Source organism: Erinaceus europaeus, chromosome 18 (assembly GCF_950295315.1).
Source record: "Erinaceus europaeus chromosome 18, mEriEur2.1, whole genome shotgun sequence".
Taxonomy (NCBI): domain Eukaryota; kingdom Metazoa; phylum Chordata; class Mammalia; order Eulipotyphla; family Erinaceidae; genus Erinaceus; species Erinaceus europaeus.
In genome coordinates, this window is record NC_080179.1 from 260,088 (window position 1) to 282,826 (window position 22,739).

General features: G+C 50.8%; 1 protein-coding gene across 1 annotated transcript in view; it reads left to right on the plus strand.

Annotated features, from left to right (window-relative positions):
* The first annotated feature begins 2,753 nt into the window (after positions 1–2,753).
* The window catches only part of HECW2 (HECT, C2 and WW domain containing E3 ubiquitin protein ligase 2), a 297,990-nt gene continuing 278,004 nt past the window's right edge, over positions 2,754–22,739 (plus strand). Inside the window, exon 1 of the mRNA XM_060177545.1 lies at positions 2,754–2,825. The gene's annotated coding sequence lies outside the window, so the exon portion shown is untranslated. The remainder of the gene's footprint in view (positions 2,826–22,739) is intronic.

Genomic DNA, 22,739 nt, shown 5'->3' on the forward strand with positions numbered 1-22,739 from the left:
AAATCAATAAACCAGCTGGACAAAGATTTTTTTTTAAAGTATAATTTCCTCAAAGATAAATAAATTTCTGATCTTCTGGCTTCCAGTTAGTTACTTACCAGTAGTTGCACACAAAGTGTTTTTCTAAACACAGCTTTAAACCATTTTCAACTTAATGGCAACCCCTAGGCTATCTGGCCACACCCCCAAATTTGGTCTTTTTCCCTGGGCTGAGTTTTTTTCTGCCCCAGAGAAAACAAGACTATCACTCTGGCATATTCTGTGCAGGAGACCAAACACAGGACTTCTGTCTACAAGCCTTCAGCCCATCTCACCTCCTCTGGGCCACCCCCTTGCCGAGTTATACTTTGTCCCTTAAGCCTGCACCCGTCTCTGTGTCCTTGAGATGTAATGAGTCTGTCTCTCCACTTCTGCTGAGCCCAGTCTCTAGACTCATGTTTGGAAACTAGCTAGTCTTTTTCTGAACTCATCTCTTTTTGGGTGACACTTTGCATTTCCCAGCTCGTAGCCTTGTTCAATTATTATTTCTAGTCATTTTCCTTAAAGCTGCTAGCCTAGTGGCAAAAGGCAACTTTTTAAGTCTTATAGTAACAGTTTACTAGTTTGTTTGTTTTTTTTGTAACCCTGTATATGATCATCTTTTTAGCTTCCAGCATTAATTTCCTCGCTACTTTCTTTTAAAAAATATTTTATTTTCAGGGGCCAGGCAGTGGTATACTTGGTTAAGCGCACATAATGCTAAGTACAAGGACTGGTGCAAGGATCCAGGTTCGAGCCCCCCACTCTCCACCTGCAGGGAGGAAGCTTCACAAGCAGTGAAGCAGGCCTGCAGGTGTCTTTCTCTCTCCTCTCTAGCTCCCCCTCCTCTCTCAGTTCTTTCTGTCCTGTCCAATAGGGTGGAAAAAATGGGCTCCAGGAGCAGTGGATTTGTAGTGGTGGCACTGAGACCCAGTGATAACCCTGGAGGCAGAATTAACTAAAATATATATTTAAAAATATACTTTTTATTTTAATGAGAGAGAAGTACAGAGGGAAGGATACAGAGACCAGAGCCCTGCTCAACTCTAGCTGATGGTGCAGGAATTGAACCTGGAGCCTCAGAGCCTCAGGTGTTAAGAGTTTTTTGCATGACAATTATACTGTCTGCCCAGTCCTCCTTGCTACTTGCTATTTAACAACCTTGTAAAGGCCACGTACTTGAGTCTTTAATCATGGCAACGCCTTATCTCCAGGTATCAGCTCCCACTGTGGCCAGGTGGTTAGTGCCGCCTGCTGTCTCAGGTAACTCCACATCTAAGTAGTTCTTTGCTTACACGGGCCTTGTATGATTTTGCTTTCTTCCAAGTCATCACTCAGGAATTCCGGCTCCCTCCACCTTTTCAATGAAGGTGAAGAGAATGGGATGTCACGTTGAGCTCCTGACTGCAGCGCCATAAGTAATATCCAGTATTGCTTTAGTCTACCGAGACACCATTAGACTGGTGATGTGGGCGGCTGTGCAGTGAGGGGACACCAGCCTGGTGGGCGTAAGGTCTCCAGTTTGATCTCTGACATCGCATGTGTTGGAGCAATACATTGGTCCTCTCTCTCTCTCTCTCTCTCTCTCACACACACACACACACACACACACACACACACACACACACACACACAGGGGAGTCTGCACTTTTTGTGTTAAGTGACAGGACACAACTGAAACTGATCTGAGGAAATAAAGAGGAATGAGACTTGACTTCAGGAATGGAGTCCACTTGAGAACACTTGCCTCAAAGATGCCATCCTGTCTCCCTCACTTTTCACTCCTTGAAGTTGCGCTAGTTGGCACTTAGTGACGGGACGTGTTGCCACTGAGGCACAGCCTTCCAAACAAGATATTTTTAGTTGAAAGGACTTTTCCTGGGCTGATTCAGCAAAGATGCCATCATGAGCTTCTTGACCAATAATATGTCCGCCCCAGACCGTCACTGTGGTCTGGCACGGCATGGCTGCGAGGTGGGGGCTTTCCAAAAGGAGACAGGGCTCCTTCCCAGAGCAGGGTGCCCCCAGCACCGCCCCATGCCGCGACGGTGGGGTGGGAGCAGCCCTGCAGACCCCTGTCAGGCTGGGCTGGGTGCAGCTTCACGCTGCGGCGCCCGCGGGAGAAGCGGGAGAAGCGGCTCTGCCATGCGGCCTCCGGGCGGGCGGAGGGGTGGGCGCCGCCCCGTGGCTCCTGACCCGGCACCTGGGCCTCCTGCGTGGCCTCAGGGACCTGCGTGACCCGCACGGCCTCCTGGGCCCCCTCCCTCTCTCCGCCCTCTCCTCCCCCTCCTCCCGCGTCCTCCCCCTCCACCCCTCCCTCCATCCCTCCTCTCTCTTCCCCATCTCCCATCTCCTCCCTCCTCTCTCCTCCCTCTCTCCTCCCCTCCCTCCCCGGACCTCGCGTCCCCGGCGTCGCAGGGAGCAGCCCGGGTCCGCCCCCCGCGCCGGGCGTGCAGGTGCCGCTGCCCAGGTGTGGCCGCCCCCCCCGCCCCTCTCCCGCGTCAGCTCTGCCCCCCACCCCCCACCCCTGCCGGAGACGGAGCCCGGAGCCGGGAGCCGGGAGGAGCCGGGACTCGGGAGCCGGGAGCCGGGAGCCGGGAGGAGCCGGGAGCCGGGAGCCGGGAGCCGGGAGGAGCCGGGAGCCGGGAGGAGCCGGGAGCCGGGAGGAGCCGGGAGCCGGGAGCCGGGAGCCGGGAGGAGCCGGAGCCGGGAGGAGCCGGGAGGAGCCGGGAGGAGCCGGAGCCGGGCCCCGCGGGCTGCGGGCAGATGCCGCCCGGAGTCGGCTCAGCAGCGCGGGCGGCGCGGAGGTGAGTGGCGGGCGGGCGGGCCGGAGGGAGGCGGCGCGGGGGCGCGGGGGGCCGGGCCGGGCTCGGCCCTGTTTCCGGGGAGCGGGCGGGAGAGCGGCCCTGCAGGCGGCCGGGCGCGGGGCCGGGGCTGCGGGGCGAGGCGGGGAGAGCCGTGGAGGGCTGCGGGGCTGCGGGGCGAGGACCCAACGGCCTCCCGTCCGGTCCCCGCCCGCGCCCGCACCGCACCGCACCCGGCCTCTCTTTATCTTTAGTCGTCAGCGGGCGCCCAGCCCCGCGTTCCGGAGCAGTGAGGCGCCCCCGCCGGCCTCATCCCCGTCCCCGTCGTCCCCGTCCCCGTCCCCGTCCCGCAGACGCAGCCCCCCTCCCCCGCACCCGAACCCCGCCGCGGCACCCACCACCCAGTCCCCATCGCCGTCCCCAGGTGAGTGCGCAGCAAGGTTCTCCCCGCAGGCCCTTTGTGTCTGTGCCCCTCCCGCACCCACCTGGCTGCAGGACACATGCGTGCACCCAAGGCGTGAGCCCAGGGTCATGGTGAGCCCAGGGTCATGGTGAGCCCAGCGTCATGGTGAGCCCAGGGTTATGCTGAGCCCAGGGTCATGCTGAGCCCAGGGTCATGGTGTGCCCAGGGTCTTGGTGTGCCCAGGGTCATGCGGAGCCCAGGGTCATGCGGAGCCCAGGGTCATGCTGAGCCCAGGGTCATGCTGAGCCCAGGGTCATGGTGAGCCCAGGGTCATGGTGAGCCCAGCGTCATGGTGAGCCCAGGGTTATGCTGAGCCCAGGGTCATGCTGAGCCCAGGGTCATGGTGTGCCCAGGGTCTTGGTGTGCCCAGGGTCATGCGGAGCCCAGGGTCATGCGGAGCCCAGGGTCATGCGGAGCCCAGGGTCATGCTGAGCCCAGGGTCATGCTGAGCCCAGGGTCATGGTGAGCCCAGGGTCATGGTGAGCCCAGGGTCATGCTGAGCCCAGCGTCATGGTGAGCCCAGCGTCATGGTGAGCCCAGGGTTATGCTGAGCCCAGGGTCATGCTGAGCCCAGGGTCATGGTGAGCCCAGGGTCATGGTGAGCCCAGGGTCATGCTGAGCCCAGGGTCATGCTGAGCCCAGGGTCATGGTGTGACCAGGGTCATGGTGTGCCCTGGGTCATGTTGTGCCCAGGGTCATGGTGTGCCCATGGTCATGGTGTCCCCAGGGTCATGCTGAGCCCAGGGTCATGGTGTGCCCAGGGTCATGCTGAGCCCAGGGTCATGCTGAGCCCATGGTCATGGTGTGCCCAGGTTGTTAGCCCAGGGTCATGGTGTGCCAAGGTGTGTGCCCAGGGTCATGTTGTGCCAAGGTGTGTGCCCAGGGTCATGTTGTGCCAAGGTGTTTCCCAGGATCATGGTGTGTCAAGGTGTGTGCCCAGGGTCATGGTATGTCAAGGTGTGTGCCCAGGGTCATGGTGTGCCAAGGTGCAGGCCCAGGGTCATGCTGTGCTCATACAGTACGCAGGGTCTGCTCCATGGTCCATTGCCCATTCTTTGCTCATCCCAGGAGCCAGGACCTTTGGCTCTGGCCAAGTATCTCCTGAGGGTAAGAGGCAGCCTGCCTGTCTGCCTGTCTGTCCTTATCTGCAAGGTAGCCAGCACCCTCTGTGGCTGGGCCTGCAGAGGTGGACATGAGGACAGCTGCCAAGGAGTAGCCATGCTTCCAGTTCCCATCCCTGCCCCTCTGTTCCCTTGTTGCTTCTGCTCAGATGTCTCTGCTCACTGCTTGCCATTAATGTGGGGCATCTACAGACATTCATCTGCTAGCTGGGAAGTCTGTGGGTGCAGCACAGGGAAGCCAGAGCCACAGCGTCCGCCAGTGATAAATGCGGAGAGGACAAGCATCACCTGTCATCAAAGCTGGGCTGTGAGCAGACCTGGGGGTCTGCTGTGCTTGCTGGAGTCAGGTACCCCACTGAACAGCACCCTACCCAAGTGCAGAGCTCGTCTTTTCTGAATAGTTCTCACTACTTAGCTATTGAGAAGAGACCGTTCAAGGCCCCAAGGTCCTCTATTAGACCTGGCAAGATTGTCTGTCTCTTCTTTTTGTTTTACCAGTAGGGTTCCTTGCCACTATTTCTCCTGTTCCCCTGAGCGCTTATTGCTTGTTGCCTAGAGAGAGCCCCTCCCAGCAGAGGGCTGCATGTTTTGAGAGGTGATCTTTGAAATGACACTCATCTGACCTGCTCACAAAGAAGGATCCCTTAGGAAGCTCATGTCTGGAGTCACTAAAGCAAGAGGTTTCATCTGATGGGGATACGAATAGGGTGAAGATCTGGAGCTTGGAGTCTGGTCCTCCGAAGATTCCTGCAGGGAGTGTGGGAGACAGATGGCCTCCCAGCAGGACTAGAGCAGCTCTGCATAAAGGGTCATTGTGCTCCCCCGAAACCAGCAACTTCTCTGCTGGAGCAGCGGGGAGGGGCCGTGGAAGGCGGGGCCACCATTGCGTCTCCCAGAAGAGACAGCGAAACCGCTATCCCGCCATCCCATCCAGCAGCCCCCACCAACTTGTTTCTTCTTTCTTTGAATGTTTTAGAAAGTCATCACAGCTGTTTATTTTGATTACTCCTCTGGCACAGTCTTGTTTTGATTGTGATTAGGTGAAACAATTTAAGCCATTATACCCCCAAATGTCTTTGAATTTAAGATTGTCTCACTACTTATGGAGGGGATACCGATCAATTAAAAATTTTTATTAGCACTTGTACACAAATGGTTCCTTGGACTCATAGCGACTCTTCTGAGGGGAAGGACTGTAAAGCGTCATGAACTCAAAAAGATGTTCTTGTGTTGGCAAACAGCTGGCTTGGATAGGATGCTACTTTGCCATGTGCATGACCCAGGCTCTGTCCTGAGCCCACCACACTAGAGGAAGCTTTGGTGCTGGGTGCCTCTCTCTCTGTCTCTGTCTCTATAAAAAGCTCCATCAAGGGAGGGTGGGGTAGGGACACAGACCTTTGTTGGCAGCAAAGGTGTTAATATATGCCCCTGCTTACTTACAGTCTCACAAATCACTATTTAATCATATGAGAGGGGAAATAGATTGAATGTCTTTAGTTTTTTTCCCTCCAGGATTATTTCTGGGGTTCGGTGTCTGCACTGCGAATCTACTGTTCCTGTGGCTATTTTTTCTGTTTTGTTTTTTGGATAGGACAGAAAGAGAAATTGAGAGGGGAGGGGGGAAGATAGAGAGGGAGAAAGAAAGATAGACACCTGCAGACCTGCTTTATCACTTGTAAGGCGACCCACCTGCAGGTGGGAAGTCGGGGCTTGAACTAGGATCCTTGCTCTGATCCTTGTGCTTTGTACTGTGTGCTACTGTCCAACCCCAATGTCTTGAGCTTTTGAATGCAGGGACTTCAGTTCTGAGTATATATTCCTTCTATTTAAGCACTTAAGGTTTCAAATGAGTAAACTGAGTTTTAACATTGGGCTTAAATTTTCAATGCATTTCTGATAAAAACTCAGTCAAAAAGAAGTTCTTTTACCATCTGAGTGACAGGGGACTCCCTACCTCAGAGGACAGCCCTGGGGAGTTCTCTGCCTCTGTTGTGACTTGGCCACCTGCAGCCCTCCTTTCACCTGTGCCCAGCCATCGCTGGCTGGTTGGTAATGAGTGATTGGGAAGCCTTGCGGAAGAGGCATTCTGGATCTAGGGTAAGCTAGCTGCAAATGTTTTTGCTTCTGTTACCACTGTGTGCTTCTATTATTTGTGTGCTGTAGAATTACAAGGAGGTTAGAAAATGGCATTTTCCTTATGGATGTGAGAGAAACCATCCAGCCAGTTGATATCCACCAGCCACTGGACCTCATTTAATGGCAGCTGGGAGCAGGATTTGACACCCCTCCTCTCCACCAGCAAGTGTGAAATCAAAGTCTGCACTGGTCTGTTTGTGACTGGAAGAGAAACAGACCTTCTTGCACTTTTGTGCCACTTGTCTCCGGGTAAGGCAGGAGAAACTAGGGCTGCTGCTTGTCCTTAAGGACCCGTGTGCTGGTCTGCTCTGGATGAATGTGTTTGTAGGGAGGTAGCTTTTGGGTTCTGTCCAGTTTCAAAATCAATTCCTTGGCACCAGTGCAAGGGTCTTACTTCCAAAGTGCCTGTGTGATCTGTGACTGTGTCTGCGGTTCTCTCACCAGGTTGATATCTCTTGTGAAATAGTCTTTTCAGAGGAGCCAGAGGCACTGGGTCTGAGGGCTGGGTGGGTGAGGGTCTGGACTGGAGCCACACTCCAATGTCCTACAATGGCTGCTTGCTTCTTGAGTAAAGATGGAACTGGTTTTGCTTGGTGTATGAGGAAGGGTAGAGCAAGAGTGGGAACTGTTCCACTTCATCGTCTTGAACCCGGCCCAGCCTGAGAGAGATCATATCTGAAGCTTTGTTGACCTAGTGCCGCAGAGATGAGGTCTTTAGAGTAAGGATGCCTCTTGTGTGGGAATAGGAATGAGGAATCAGAAGAGGGACTGGAGCTCTTGTGTGGGAATAGGAATGAGGAATCAGAAGAGGACTGGAGCTCTTGTGTGGGAATAGGAATGAGGAATCAGAAGAGGGACTGGAGCTCTTGTGTGGGAATAGGAATGAGGTATCAGAAGAGGGACTGGAGCTCTTGTGTGGGAATAGGAATGAGGTATCAGAAGAGGGACTGGAGCTCTTGTGTGGGAATAGGAATGAGGAATCAGAAGAGGGACTGGAGCTCTTCCTTCCCTGGCCGCAGTTACAGTTGATTCCTGCTTAAAGCTCTTCTGTCTGTCTGTCTTTGCTGCCGAGCCTTCACTGAGATTTTGTGTCTGTGCATTTCCACTGCTCCTGACAGCCTTTATTTTTCCTTTCCATTTTCATATGGAAGGAGAGAGAGAGAGAGAGAGAGATAGAGAGAGAGACAGACAGACATGCTACAGCAATGCTTATGGTTATCCTATGTGGTGGCCAGATCTGGAGCCTGGGTCCTCGTGCAAGATAAAGTGAACACTACTGGTTTACTTGCTACCAGGGGAAGCTGTGGTGCTGCTGTGTCTCTCCCTCTCTGGCTGAATAAAAAGCAGCTCAGGAACAGTGAGATTGCACATACGCCCAGACCAGAACACACACACACGCCCAGCCCAGAACACACACACTCACACTCACTCACACACACATACACCCAGCCCAGAACACACACACACACACACACACACGCCCAGCCCAGAACACACACACTCACACTCACTCACACACACATACACCCAGCCCAGAACACACACACACACACACGCCCAGCCCAGAACACACACACTCACACTCACTCACACACACATACACCCAGCCCAGAACACACACACACACACACACACGCCCAGACCAGAACACACACGCACACGCCCAGCCCAGAACACACACACTCACACTCACTCACACACACACACGCCCAGCCCAGACACACACACACACACACACACGCCCAGCCCAGAACACACACACTCACACACACACACACGCCCAGACCAGAACACACACGCACACGCACACGCACACACACACACACACACACACGTTTGCTGACACTTATCTGCTTATATTTTAAATAAAGTTGACTATTTCCTTCATCATTCTCCCCACATCACAGATCTGAGTCTTGCCTGGTTTCATTCTTTTATTTGTTAAATGTAAAGGAAGGAAAATGCACAAAGGAAAAAAAAAGAGGTATGGAGAAGGACCGCAGAAGGCAGTTGTGGATTAATCGTCACTCACTTGTGCACACAGGAAGGAGCACGCTTTGTCCTTGAGTTGCTAGGTGTGGACTATGAATATGCGCCTGCATTGTTGTTTCTTAAGCACAGTAAGAATTAACACTTACTCATTTACCTGGGACGGTTCCTGTGACCTCCAAGGCCAGTTTCAACAACTCCTGTTTGCAGGCCCACCGGGTGCATGCCTGCTGCATATGTGAGTCTGAGTGTCAAGACCTGGTTCAGTGTTTGGATTCTTACTGAGAGTTCAGAGCACACAAGTTGTTGTGAAGCCTTAACTCCCCGTCTTCCTAGTTCCCAAGCTGGAAGAACCCCTGTTTTCCGTCTTGACTTCTGACTTTAGCTTTGGGCTTGGGCCTTAACACTTGGATACAGAGGGTTTGCACAGACTTGGTGTGCCTGCTTGCCGCACCAACATCTTTTATTGGGAAGAGATAGAGCGGAATTGAGAGGGAGAGGAAGATAGAGATGGGGAGAGACAGAGAGACACCTGCAGCCCTGCTCCACCACTCATGAAGCTTTTCCCCTGCAGGTGGGGACCAGGGGCTTGAACCTGGGGCCTTGCTCACTGTGATGTGAGTGCTTAGCCAGGTGCAGCACTGCCTGGCCTCCCTCACAGTAACAGTGGGATAGGCATCTGCTGTAGTGCAGGCAGCCTGCTGGGACTCTGGGCTCCAGAGTTAGCTACATGAAGCACACCTGTAATCCTACTGAGCTCGTTTGGCCAAAGAATCGTGCTTCACATTGTTTGCTTGCAGTGCCGGCTAGTAGGTGTTACAGTTAACCCTCTGTACTTGCCCACATCTGCTCCACCAAGATCTTCAAAAGCTTGGTCAGTATGAGTAGGAGGAAGTTTGTGTGTCTTCTTTATAAGAAGGACGATGATATACAGTTTCTTTTTTCCAGATAAGGATTCCTTTGAGAGCAAAAGGGTATGCTGAGCGACAGGGGGAAGATCCACAAGTCTAATAAACTGGGGCCATCTCAAGAGGTCATGATGGCCGCCTGCGCCAACCGCGCCCTCACTTACTAACGGGGACATGAACGGTACCTGCAGCCACCCGGGAAGACATCCTGGGCTGCTTCCAGGCTCTCCAGCGTGCCTGTGTGCGCCCCTGTGTCTGCACGGATACTGATCCTACCTGGATGATAGCCCTGCGTTTGGAAGTTAACATCCACTATTTGAAAAGCCTTGGTCATTTGTGGCCATCATTTTTTTATGGGCTGATTTTTTAAAAGTAAACATGAGACAACTTTTTTTATTAGTATTTTTTGGGGGGTTAGTGGTATACAGAATAATCCTTAACACACAGGCCCAGCCTCTCATCCTGCTTGACTGGCGTCCAGGGACACACCAGGACCCCAGTGTCCATCTTCCTGTCCCTTCCCCCTTTCCCACAGTCCTTTGCTTTGGTGTAATACATGACACCCAGTCCAAGTTTCAGCTTTTGTTTCCCCTTCCTGTTCTTTGCTCTTAAATTCCACCTATAAAAGGGATCATTTGGTATTGGTCTTTCTTTTTCTGGCTTGTCTCATTCAACATGACACCTTTAAGTTCTGGCCACAGTATCGCAATGGAAATGACTTCATCATTTTTAACAGGTGCATAGTACTCCATTGTGTATACTTACCACAACTTTATTAGCCACTCATTTGCCATTGGATATCTGGGCTGCTTCCAAGTTTGGGCTTTTACAAACTGTGCTGCTATAATCATTGAAGTGCATAGGTCTTTTAATGTATTTATTAGTTATTTAATTAGTGATTTAAGATTGATTTACAAAATTATGAGATAACAATGTGAAGTGGGGTCTGCGTGAGCCACTGTGAATGTGAAGTGGGGTCTGCGTGTGCCGCTGTGAGTGTGAAGTGGGGTTTGTGTGTACCGCTGTGAGTGTGAATGTGAAGTGGGGTCTGCATGTACCGTTCTAAGTGTGAATGTGAAGTGGGGTCTGCGTGTGTCGCTGTAAATGTGAAGTGAGGTCTGCGTGTGCCACTGTGAGTGTGAAGTGGGGTCTACGTGTGCTGCTGTGAGTGTGAAGTGGGGTTTGTGTGTACCGCTGTGAGTGTGAATGTGAAGTGGGGTCTGCGTGTGCCACTGTGAATGTGAAGTGAGGTCTGCATGTACCGTTCTAAGTGTGAATGTGAAGTGGGGTCTGCGTGTGTCACTGTAAATGTGGAGTGAGGTCTGCGTGTGCCGCTGTGAGTGTGAAGTGGGGTCTGCGTGTGCCGCTGTGAGTGTGAAGTGAGGTCTGCGTGTGCCGCTGTGAGTGTGAAGTGGGGTCTGCGTGTGCCGCTGTGAGTGTGAAGTGGGGTCTGCGTGTGCTGCTGTGAGTGTGAAGTGAAGTGAGGTCTGCGTGTGCCGCTGTGAGTGTGAAGTGGAGTCTGCGTGTGCCGCTGTGAGTGTGAAGTGGGGTCTGCGTGTGCCGCTGTGAGTGTGAAGTGGGGTCTGCGTGTGCCGCTGTGAGTGTGAAGTGGGGTCTGCGTGTGCCGCTGTGAGTGTGAAGTGGGGTCTGCGTGTGCCGCTGTGAGTGTGAAGTGGGGTCTGCGTGTGCCGCTGTGAGTGTGAAGTGGGGTCTGCGTGTGCCGCTGTGAGTGTGAAGTGGGGTCTGCGTGTGCCGCTGTGAGTGTGAAGTGGGGTCTGCGTGTGCCGCTGTGAGTGTGAAGTGGGGTCTGCGTGTGCCGCTGTGAGTGTGAAGTGGGGTCTGCGTGTGCCGCTGTGAGTGTGAAGTGGGGTCTGCGTGTGCCGCTGTGAGTGTGAAGTGCAGTGAGGTCTGCGTGTGCCGCTGTGAGTGTGAAGTGGGGTCTGCGTGTGCCGCTGTGAGTGTGAAGTGGGGTCTGCGTGTGCCGCTGTGAGTGTGAAGTGCAGTGAGGTCTGCGTGTGCCGCTGTGAGTGTGAAGTGGGGTCTGCGTGTGCCGCTGTGAGTGTGAAGTGGGGTCTGCGTGTGCTGCTGTGAGTGTGAAGTGAAGTGAGGTCTGCGTGTGCCGCTGTGAGTGTGAAGTGGAGTCTGCGTGTGCCGCTGTGAGTGTGAAGTGGGGTCTGCGTGTGCCGCTATGAGTGTGAAGTGGGGTCTGCGTGTGCCGCTGTGAGTGTGAAGTGGGGTCTGCGTGTGCCGCTGTGAGTGTGAAGTGGGGTCTGCGTGTGTCGCTGTGAGTGTGAAGTGGGGTCTGCGTGTGCCGCTGTGAGTGTGAAGTGGGGTCTGCGTGTGCCACTGTGAGTGTGAAGTGGGGTCTGCGTGTGCCGCTGTGAGTGTGAAGTGGGGTCTGCGTGTGCCGCTGTGAGTGTGAAGTGGGGTCTGTGTGTGCCGCTATGAGTGTGAAGTGGGGTCTGCGTGTGCCGCTGTGAGTGTGAAGTGGGGTCTGCGTGTGCCGCTGTGAGTGTGAAGTGCAGTGAGGTCTGCGTGTGCCGCTGTGAGTGTGAAGTGGGGTCTGCGTGTGCCGCTGTGAGTGTGAAGTGGGGTCTGCGTGTGCCGCTGTGAGTGTGAAGTGCAGTGAGGTCTGCGTGTGCCGCTGTGAGTGTGAAGTGGGGTCTGCGTGTGCCGCTGTGAGTGTGAAGTGGGGTCTGCGTGTGCCGCTGTGAGTGTGACGTGAAGTGAGGTCTGCGTGTGTTGCTGTGAGTGTGAAGTGAGGTCTGCGTGTCCGCTGTGAGTGTGAATTGAGGTCTGTGTGTGCCCAGCCAGGCGCTGAGTGAAAGAATCGTGCCAAGAAGGTTGTAGCTGACTTGAAAGTGCTAAGGGAGAGTGGTGATGGTCGTCTCCAGAATGTTTTACTGGGACTGATGTCTCTCTGTCTCTCGTCCCAGTCACTGCCCTGCGACTGCCCAGAGTGGCGGCATGGAGCCATGTGGTTTGGTGTCATTTCTGAACAAAGCACAGTGACTCCTCAGTTGTGCAGTGGAAGTTTTCCTGCTCAAGAACGCCGGAACGCTTTCTATTACAGAATTGATGTTACTCTTTTAAAAAAATATTTATTGATTCATTTATTCTCTCTTGTTGCCCTTGTTTTATTGTAGTTGTTGTTATTGATGCCACCGTTGTTGGATAGGACAGAGAGAAATGGAGAGAGGAGGGAAAGACAGAGAGGGAGAGAAAGACAGACACCTGCAGACCTGCTTCACCGCCTGTGAAGCGACTCCCCTGCAGGTGGGGAGCTGGGGGCTCGAACCAGGATCCTTATGCCGGTCCTTTACGCTTCGCACCACATGCGCTTAACCTGCCGCGCTACCACCTGACTCCCAGGTGTTATTCTATTTCTTTTTTCCCCCCGTTTGTTGCCCTTGTTGTTGTAGCCTTGTTGTGGTTATTATTGTTATTGTTGATGTTGTTCCTTGTTGGATACGACGGGATAATTGGGGATAGGAGGGGAAGACAGAGAGGGAGAGAAAGACAGACACCTGCAGACCTGCTTCAACGCCTGTGAAGCGACTCCCCTGCAGGTGGGGAGCCGAGGGCTCGAACAGGGATCCCTACGCTGGTCCTTGTGCTTTGTGCCACATGCGCTTAACCCGCTGTGCTACCGCCCGACCCCCGTGTTATTCTATTTCTAATGGTAGGTCAGAGACCAAACCTCTAGCAGCGCCAGGAAAGGATCCTGCGACAGAAGTGAGTCATGTTAGTGAAGAGACACTCGGAACATCGGCCAGAGAACTGAAGACTACTGAAGACTAACATTATCCTTAGAAGCCAGGAGCTCCCGGCAGAATTGCTTTGTCAGATGACCTTGCTGGCTGCTGCAGAGTGTCCGTGGGGCAGAGTGTGGAGGGCAGTTGCCACCAGGTACACACGAGCAGATAGCGGTTCACTTTATGGCTGGGCGAAGCCACTGATGCCGTGTGGGCGTGAGTCAGCTCTTGGCATCTACCCAGGGAGCGGTGCTTGGTGATGCTTTGTTCATCTATCACTAAAAACTCTTTGCTATAAGGAGAGATACATCCCTTTTGGTTAACTGTGACTTGTGAGACTGATAAATTGCTCAGAGGACAGGACTGACAGGCCACGAGTTTCATGTACAGTTTCATGTGTGAGTTTCATGTACAGAAGGTGATGGCTTCCTGACTTCCCAGGGCAGATGACCCATGTGTCCTGGAACCTCCCCTCTCCAGAGCCCTGCCCCAACAGGGAAAGACAGAAACAGGCTGGGGGTGTGGACCACAAGAAACGGCAGCAACAGATGTTTTCAATCTGACAAAATAGATCTTAAAATAAATAAAATGTAAAAAGATAGGGGTTGACATTACTTAATGCTCAGAGGATCAGTCAATCAAGAGCTCTTAATGGTTATTAACATCTATACACCCAGCGAGAGGCCCTCTAAATACGTGAAACACCTACTGAAAGGGCTACAACAATATATTTACAGCAACACAGTCATAGTAGGGATTTCAACACCCCTTGGATGTTAGACAAGAAACTATCAAATACCTAGAGGAAAATATTGGTAGAACTCTTTTCCATCTAGATTTTAAAGGCATCTTCAGTGAAACAAATTCAATTACAAAAAAAAAAGTTGAACAATAAATACAAAATAGAACTTGAACTGGATCTGGTGTATTGCACCAAAGCAAAGGGCTCTGGGAGGCAGGGGGGGCGGCTCGGGTCCTGGAACATGATGGCAGAGGAGGACCTAGTGGGGGCTGAACTGTTATGTGGAAAACTGAGAAATGTGAACAAGGGTAGATGGCTTAATGGTTCTGCAAAGAGACTCTTACTCCCGAGGCTCCAAAGTCTCAGGTTCATGGTGAATTCATTTTCTTTACCTCATCTTGGATGGAGCTCGAAGATGATATGTGAAGTGAGATCGGCCAGAAAGAGAAGGATGAACATGGGATGACCCCACTCATAAACAGAAGTTGAAAAACAAGATCGGAAGGGAAAACGCTGAGCAGAACGTGGACAGGAGTTGGTGCACTGCACCAAAGTAAGGGACTCGGGTGTGGGGTCGAGGGTTCAGGTCCTGGAACAGGATGGTGGAGGAGGACCTAGTGGGGGGTTATTGTTATGTGGAAATTCATGTACAAACTGTTGTATTTTACTGTTGACTATAAACCATTAATCCTCCAATAAAGAAATTTAAAATAAAAGGAAAAAGAAACAGACTGGGGGTGTGGCTCCACCTGCCATCATCCTGTCCATTGGAGAAACAATTTCAGAAGCCAGAACTCCCACCTTCTGCTCCCCCAAAAGAGTCCATCCTTCCCAGATTAGGAAAGCTTCCAGCGGAGGGAATGGGACATAGCCCTGATGATGGGAACTGTGTGGAATTGCACCCCTGTTATCTCACAGTCTTGTTAGTCATTACTGAATGACTAATGATTTTTTAAAGAAAGACAGTGATGGCTTTGTAAAGCAAAGAAGTTGTATAGTTGTATGCGGAAGCCAGACCTCCCACCATTAGCGATGTAGTCCCGTCTGATGTTGAGGAAAGACATCAAGAATCCTGAGAGCACAGGTGTGGGGCGGCAGGTAGCGCACACAAGTCTGGGACCCAAGGCTGACCGTGTTGTCTGTGTAGCGGACCACTGCTCACATCAATGATTAGTCTGTGGAGCAAGAAAGCTTAGTTCTTCATGACACTGACTGGAAGAGTGGTTTTTCCTGTATCAACTGGCATACCTCAATAACAACATATTCTGCCCATAGTGAACTGTAGCTGGCATACCTCAATAACATATTCTGCCCATAGTGAACTGTAGCTGGCACGCCTCAATAACAACATATTCTGCCCATAGTGAACTGTAGCTGGCACGCCTCAATAACAACGTATTCTGCCCATAGTGAACTGTAGCTGGCACGCCTCAATAACAACGTATTCTGCCCATAGTGAACTGTAGCTGGCACGCCTCAATAACAACGTATTCTGCCCATAGTGAACTGTAGCTGGCACGCCTCAATAACAACGTATTCTGCCCATAGTGAACTGTAGCTGGCACGCCTCAATAACATATTCTGCCCATAGTGAACTGTAGCTGGCACGCCTCAATAACAACGTATTCTGCCCATAGTGAACTGTAGCTGGCACGCCTCAATAACAACGTATTCTGCCCATAGTGAACTGTAGCTGGCACGCCTCAATAACAACGTATTCTGCCCATAGTGAACTGTAGCTGGCACGCCTCAATAACAATGTATTCTGCCCATAGTGAACTGTAGCTGGCACGCCTCAATAACAACGTATTCTGCCCATAGTGAACTGTAGCTGGCACGCCTCAATAACATATTCTGCCCATAGTGAACTGTAGCTGGCACGCCTCAATAACATTTCTGCCCATAGTGAACTGTAGCTGGCACACCTCAATAACATTTCTGCCCATAGTGAACTGTAGCAAGGGCAAGGATGGAAAGAAGAGTCAATGAATGAAACAAGTAGTCATACTCTCTGGACTATGATTTTTTCCTATTAACTTACTTACTCACCACTCTCGCCACCAGAAGTCTGTGTCCCCATCCCCACCCCGTCGATAACCACTCAAGTTCTCCCAAAGCTTGGGGAGTAGGTTGACGTGTTGTTTCTTTGACATTCATATGCTCAGTGATCTGTACTCTGCGTATGAGTGAAGCCATTCTTCACCTCCTGACTCGCTTCACAAGACATCATCTTCTCCAGTTCCATGCACTTTATCCCAAGGGACCCAGTATCCCTTTTTTAATTGCTGCATAACATTCTGTTGAATATCTGTCCCATAACTTTATTGTCCAGTCATCTGTTGAGGGGCGTTTTGGTTGTTCCCAGGCTTTTGCTATTGTGAGTAAAGTTGCTGTGAACATGGGGGGTGTGTGTATCCCTTCAAATCAGTGTTATTACATCTTCTGGGTAAATGCCTGAGTGGAGTTGCTGAATCATAAGGCCTTTCCTTTTGTATTTGTGCAAGGACTCCCCACGCTGCTCTCTGGAGTGGCGGCACCAGTTTGCACCCCCACCAGCAGTGCAGTAGAGAGAGCTCCTCTCTCCCCACATCCTCTCCAGCACTGCTCTTGTTTGATCGATGGAGCCCACTCTCACAGGGTGAGGTGGGGTCTGTGTGGTTCTGATTTGCGTGTCTCTATTGATGAGTGAATTAGAGCATTTCTGCATATGTCTCTGGGCCTTGTGTGTCTTCTTTGGAGAACCGTTTGTTCATATCTTCTGTCCAGTTTTAAATTGGTTTGTTCTTTTTGTTGAGCTGTAGGAGTTCTTTATAGATGTTTGATATGAATCTTCTCATTAGAAGAAGCTTGAGTTCACAATGACCTGAAAAGGCAAAGGAGGTGGCCTGGGAGACGGCACAGTGCTGGCATGGCAGACGTGCAAGCACGAGGTCCAGAGTGTGATCCCAGAGTCCCATATGTCAGAGTGACTCTGCTTCTCTTTCTCATCAAGAAATCTGTAAACACAGGCTAAGGAGCGAATGTTTTCATGAATGAACAGTTCTTGAAATACCGAACCTCATTGTCTCTCTGTGACTTGTTGGAGTAATAAGCTCTAAGCAATAAACCGAACCCTGTAATTAGAAAAGGCATTTATTTCCCTGTCGCTGCACTGTAGCATTATCTAGGTCTCAGGGAGGCGCCACTGAAACTCACCATGAGCATTGCCTTTGCGCCCACCGATGCCTCCCCCAGCCCCAAGCTCCTCCCATTCCCTTCTGGTAAGTGCTAATTGGTTTTACAGTACAAATTTTTATTATTGTTTTATTTAGTTCATCTGTTTGTTTTTTTCTCTATATACCACATAAGAGTGAAATCATATGGTGTTTGCCTCTCTCCACCTGGCTTGTTTCACTGAGCAGAGTCCCTCAAGGTTGGATCCAGGAATTCTTACTGGGGAGAGGGTAAACGTGCGTGCTCCATGGCGAGAGCACGCAGAGGGCCACCGTGGGGAGGGGTTGGAGTTAGCGTGTGTGCGTTATGGAAGCGGTGGCTGTAGGCACCCTTAGAAAGACGTGGAGGAGACTGGCAGCTGGGCAGGACTTTTGTTCTCAATGTGTTTGCATTTGTCTTGACCATTTCAAACAAATGGTATTCAGTGGCTGTTAGGACAAGGTCTCGATTACCCCTCACCTAACCTAACAAAAACAGTCCCTAGTGGGTCTTGGATTCTTTTGGCAGAAACACTCGCCTCCTTTCCTACTCTTCCCTTTTTCTCTCCTTCTTTAAGGCATTGAGTTGGTGGGGCCCGGTGGTGGTGCACCTGGTTAAGCACTCACATTCTAGTGTGCAAGGACCCGGGTTCAAGGCCCCGGCTCCTGACTACAGGCGCAAAGCGTCACGAGTGGTGAAGCAGTCTGAAGGTGTCTCTCTGTCTCTCTCCCTCTCACCCTCCCCTCCCCTCTGTCTCTGTCCAATAAGAAAGCTTTAAAAGGAGCCACCGAGTTGGTATCATGAAGCGTGAAGGTCTCTTGGGAGCCCCTGTCCTCTGTGTGGGAGAGGAGGCTCTGGTCCTCTCTCAGGCAGCCTTCAAGCAGAGCACATGTTAGAGTCATGTTAGAGTCTCATGTTAGAGTCTCCTTACCCAGTAAAGTTCCTTCTCCCATTTTAAGGATTCACTAAAGATGAAACTGCTGTCTTTTGTCTAATGGCAATTTTAGAGTGATGATATTACTTAGTTCTAGGACAGAAGTCACTCATGCATCATTCATTGGGCAGACATTGAGAGCAAGCCTTGTATGTGCCTGGCTCTGGGGTAGGGGACAGGTAGAAAGAAGTGAATATTGAGACAGGGTCTTGCCCAGATAAACGAGAGGGGGGAAAAACTAGGGAGTAGGCAACACAGACACAGACACGAATGAGCAAAAACTAACTGCAGAGCAGATATGTTCATGTTCCTTTGCCCTGTTGTTGAGCTGTGGGTATATTAACTTCTGAACTCTCTGATGTTTCATAAGTAAAGAAAGTGACGTAAAAAAACAGACATAGTTGAACATTTGACAAGTGCTTGTCGAGGGGCCCATGCTGGGCCGTGCGTGGAGTGCAGCAGGGTGTTGGGTGGGCCTGAAGCGCAGTCTGTCACCTACCTGTGTGAGAGGGATGAGGACCCTTTGGACAGGGTTCAAAGAAGAGTCACATGAGGACTGATGAAACCGTTGACAATGAGATCTCTAGAAGCAGGCTGAGGACTGGGGAGGCTGAGCCCCGTGGACTCTGACCTGAAGCAGCGGTTCTGGGTATCTTTCTCTTGGAATTGTAGAACTTTTACTCTCTCTCTCTCTCTCTCTCTCTCTCTCTCTCTTCCTTTCTCTCTCTAATTTCTTGTGGTTGGCATCAGGCATGGCAAATGATTCAGGTTAAGTTTTCACAGTAGAGGGAAACAGATTTTGTCCTGTAGTTGAGGGAGACTGAGACGCGTCTGTGAAACGCCTTATTTCGGCTGCCTTGACGCCACCTCTTTCGCGGTTGTCACGGCTGCTATCATCTTCCTGGGAGGCCACCGCTGAGCTTCCTCCACTCAGAATGTGGTGGTAAGTGGGGCACTTGATTTAGGCAGGTCTGTCTGTCTGTCTGTCTTTCTTTTTATTTTTTTTCAATTAGTGACTTAGTATTGATTTAAAAATTCTAAGATAGCAGGGGTACAATTCCGTGCTGTTCCCACCATCAGAGTTCAGTGTCCCCAGCCCCTCTAGTGGAAACTGCAGTGGTTCTCCCAAGGTTACAGATAATGGGTTGACTATTATTTCTGTAAGTAGCTATATATTTTTTCTTTTTTTCTTAATATATTAACACTATTTCCACCTCCAAAGCTCTGTTTCCCTCACCCTTTACCTAGAGATCTTTTCTTTGGTGCCATACTCCAAACTCAGTCGATTGTGGAACTAGCTATATTTATATATATTTGCCCTCCCTCCACCCCATGGTCTCATCTTGTGTTCTAAATCATACCTCTACCACTGACTTCCCAATGTCCCTCCCTTTTTTCCTCTTCCCTCTCCAGGTCCTGATGGAGTTGGAGTTTGAGGCCCTTTGTTCATCTTCCTCTAACATTTCTCCCTCTCTGGAGTATGGGCCAAAATCCTTTATGGGGAGCAGAAGGTGGGAGTTCTGGCTTCTGTCATTGCTTCTCCACTGGACGTGGGTGTGCCAGGTAGATCTTAAGCACTCCAGATCTGTGGAAACTTGACTCACACCTCTGCCGTGGCCGGCATTGATTATAAAGTAAGTTTACAATAATCAGTGCCTGGTGACTGAAGGAATCATCTAATTTTTTTTTTGGTCATTGACCATTATAAAAAGTCACTTGTTTAAATGAGATTTTAAATAGATACAGATGCAGATTTTTTCCTAGAGTTTAAAAAAGGCAATTTAAGTTAGGTAAGATTCACTTAGGTAGTTTTTGTCTTAGAAGTGCTTTCTCTGCCCGCCCTCTGATGTCCAGCGTGTCACCCAGACCCCCATCATCACCTGAGAACCGACTGAAGAGGTGACGTGAGGCGAGTGCCAGACCTGCGGCTCAGAGCCATTCTCTAGGTGTGCTGCACACACAGTCAGACCTGACAGGGCCGCTCTAACTCACCAGCACACAGACGCAGACGCAGACGCAGACGCAGGAGGTGTGTTTGTTCTCAGAGAGAAGTAAGTCTGGGGATGAAATCTCACCAGTTGTTGGATGAGGTCCTTGGCGCTTTCTGCCACCTGGCCTGGAAGGAAGCAGCGTCTGGAGGACCATGCCGGGTTAGATGCTGCTGTCTGCCTTGGTGCGCTGGGGTCACCTCCCTGGTGCTTGGTGCTGACAACAGGAAGCTGAGGCAGTTGTTGGAGTGAGAAGTGAGGAGCTTCATGAATGGAGAGGAAAATGCACATGCAGTGCTGACCCAGAGATAAAGGAAGAAGCACCACCCAGCAGACAAGAGGCGAGTTAAAAGAATATTTGAAGAGTAAATTCAGCAACAACAAATGACCTCATCCATGAACGAGGAGGAGATATGAACAGAATACTCACCACAGAAGAGATCCAAAAGGTCAACAGACATATGAAAAAATGCTCCAAGTCATTGAGGGTCAGAGAAATGCAAATCAAGACAACACTGAGATGCCACTTCACTCCTGTGAGAATGTCAGACATCAGAAAGGTAACAGCAGCAAACGCTGGAGGGGTTGTGGTGTAAAGGAACCTCCTGCACTGCTGGTGGGAATGTCAGTGGGTTCAACTCCTGTGGAGAGCAGTCTGGAGAACTCTCAGAAGGCTAGAAATGGACCTGCCCTGTGACCCTGCAATTCCTCTCCTGGGGATGTATCCTAAGGAACCAAGCACACCCATCCAAAAAGATCTGTGTGCACCTGTGTTCATCGCAGCACAGTTTGTAGTAGTCAAAACCTGGAAGCAACCCAGGTGTCCAACAGCAAATGAGTGGCTGAGCAAGCTGTGGTCTATACACACAATGGAATACTACTCAGCTCTTAAAAACGGTGAATTCACCTTCTTCACCCAATCTTGGATGGAGTTTGAAGGACTCATGTTAAGTGAGAGAAGCCAGAAAGGGAAAGATGAAGAGGGGATGATCTCACTCATGGACTGAAGTTGAGAAATAAGAACAGAAGGGGAAACACAAAGCTAGAGCTTGGACTGGGGTTGGTGTCCTGCACCAAAGTCAAGGACTCTGGGGCGGGGAGAATTCAGGTCCCGTAACATGATGGCAGAGGAGGACCTCGTGAGGGGTAGAGTGTTACGTGGAAAACTGAGAAATTTTACACATGTGCAACTACTGTATTTTACTGTCAATTGTAAACCATTAATCCCCCTGGAAAGAAAATATAAATAATAATAAAAAGGAACAAGTCTTTCCATTGTGACCGGAAACCGTCTCTTCAGGACCAGCCCTGACTCCAGTGCCTTAGAGCCGGTAGGTGACTCCGGAACCCAGCTGGCTGTGCTGTGCAGGGGTGCCCGTTGGGTGGGGGGTGGGGGTTCCCAGAGCCTTTCTTCGCCAGAGGGGAGGGAGTTGTCAGTTCCAAGTTCACTCAGTTGTTTCCACAAGGGAACTTGGGTCCAGCATCTTCATATTGTTCAAAAGAAGCTAATATTGTAAAAAATGATTCTTGAGTATGTTGGTGATTACATATATATATATATTTAATATATATTTTTATTGATTTATTAATTATTGAAAAGACCATAGGATAACAGGGGTACAATTCCACACAATTCCCACCACCAGAGTTCCCTGTCCCATCCCCTCCATTGGAAGCTTCCCTGTTCTTTATCCCTCTGGGAGTCTGGACCAAAATTCTTTATGGGGAGCAGAAGGTGGAAGGTCTGGCTTCTGTCATTGCTTCTCCGCTGGACATGGGTGTTGGCAGGTGGATCCACACCCCCAGCCTGTCTCTGTCTGTCCCTAGTGGGGCAGGGGTCTGGGGAGAGAGGTTCCAGGACACATGGGTGAGGGCGTCTGCCCAGGGAAGTTGGGTTGGTGTCATGGTAGCACCTGAAACTTGATATCTGTTGCCTCTAGTGTTGTTATTGGGGCTCAGTGCCAGCACTAAAAATCCAATGCTCCTGGAGGCCATTTTTTCATCTTATTGGATAGGAAAGAGAGAAATTGAGAGGGGAGGGAGATCAAGAGGAGGGAGAGAGAGATATAGACACCTGCAGACCTGCTTCACTGCTTATAGAGCTTTCCCCCTGCAGGTGGGGAGCCAGGGGTGGGGGGTTTGAACAGGGATCTTTATGAGGGTCCTTGTGCTTAATACTGTGTGTGCTTACCCCAGTGCACTATCGCCTGCACTTCTCTTTTTATTATTATTTTTATTTTTAAATTTTTAAATATTTATTTATTTTCCCTTTTGTTGCCCATGTTGTTTTCATTGGTGTGGTTATTATTATTGTTGTTGTTGTTGCTGTTATTGGATAGGACAGAGAGAAATGGAAAGAGGAGGGGAAGACGGGGAGAGAAAGACAGACACCTGCAGACCTGCTTCACCGCCTGTGAAGCGACTCCGCTGTAGGTAGGGAGAGGGGAGGCTCAAACCTGGGTCCTTACGCTGGTCCTTGCGCTTTGCACCAACCACATGCACTTAACCCGTTGCACTACTGCCCGACTCCCTATTTTTAACTTTTAAGAACAACACAGGGCAAGCAATGTTTGTGTGCTGTCTGTATCTGTGTTATAGCCCTGCTTCGAAATCAAACAGCACCTGTGATGGTGGTGTTAGTAATTGACCTTTTCAGAGCAGGACACCAGGCGCAGACAGAGGTGTCTTC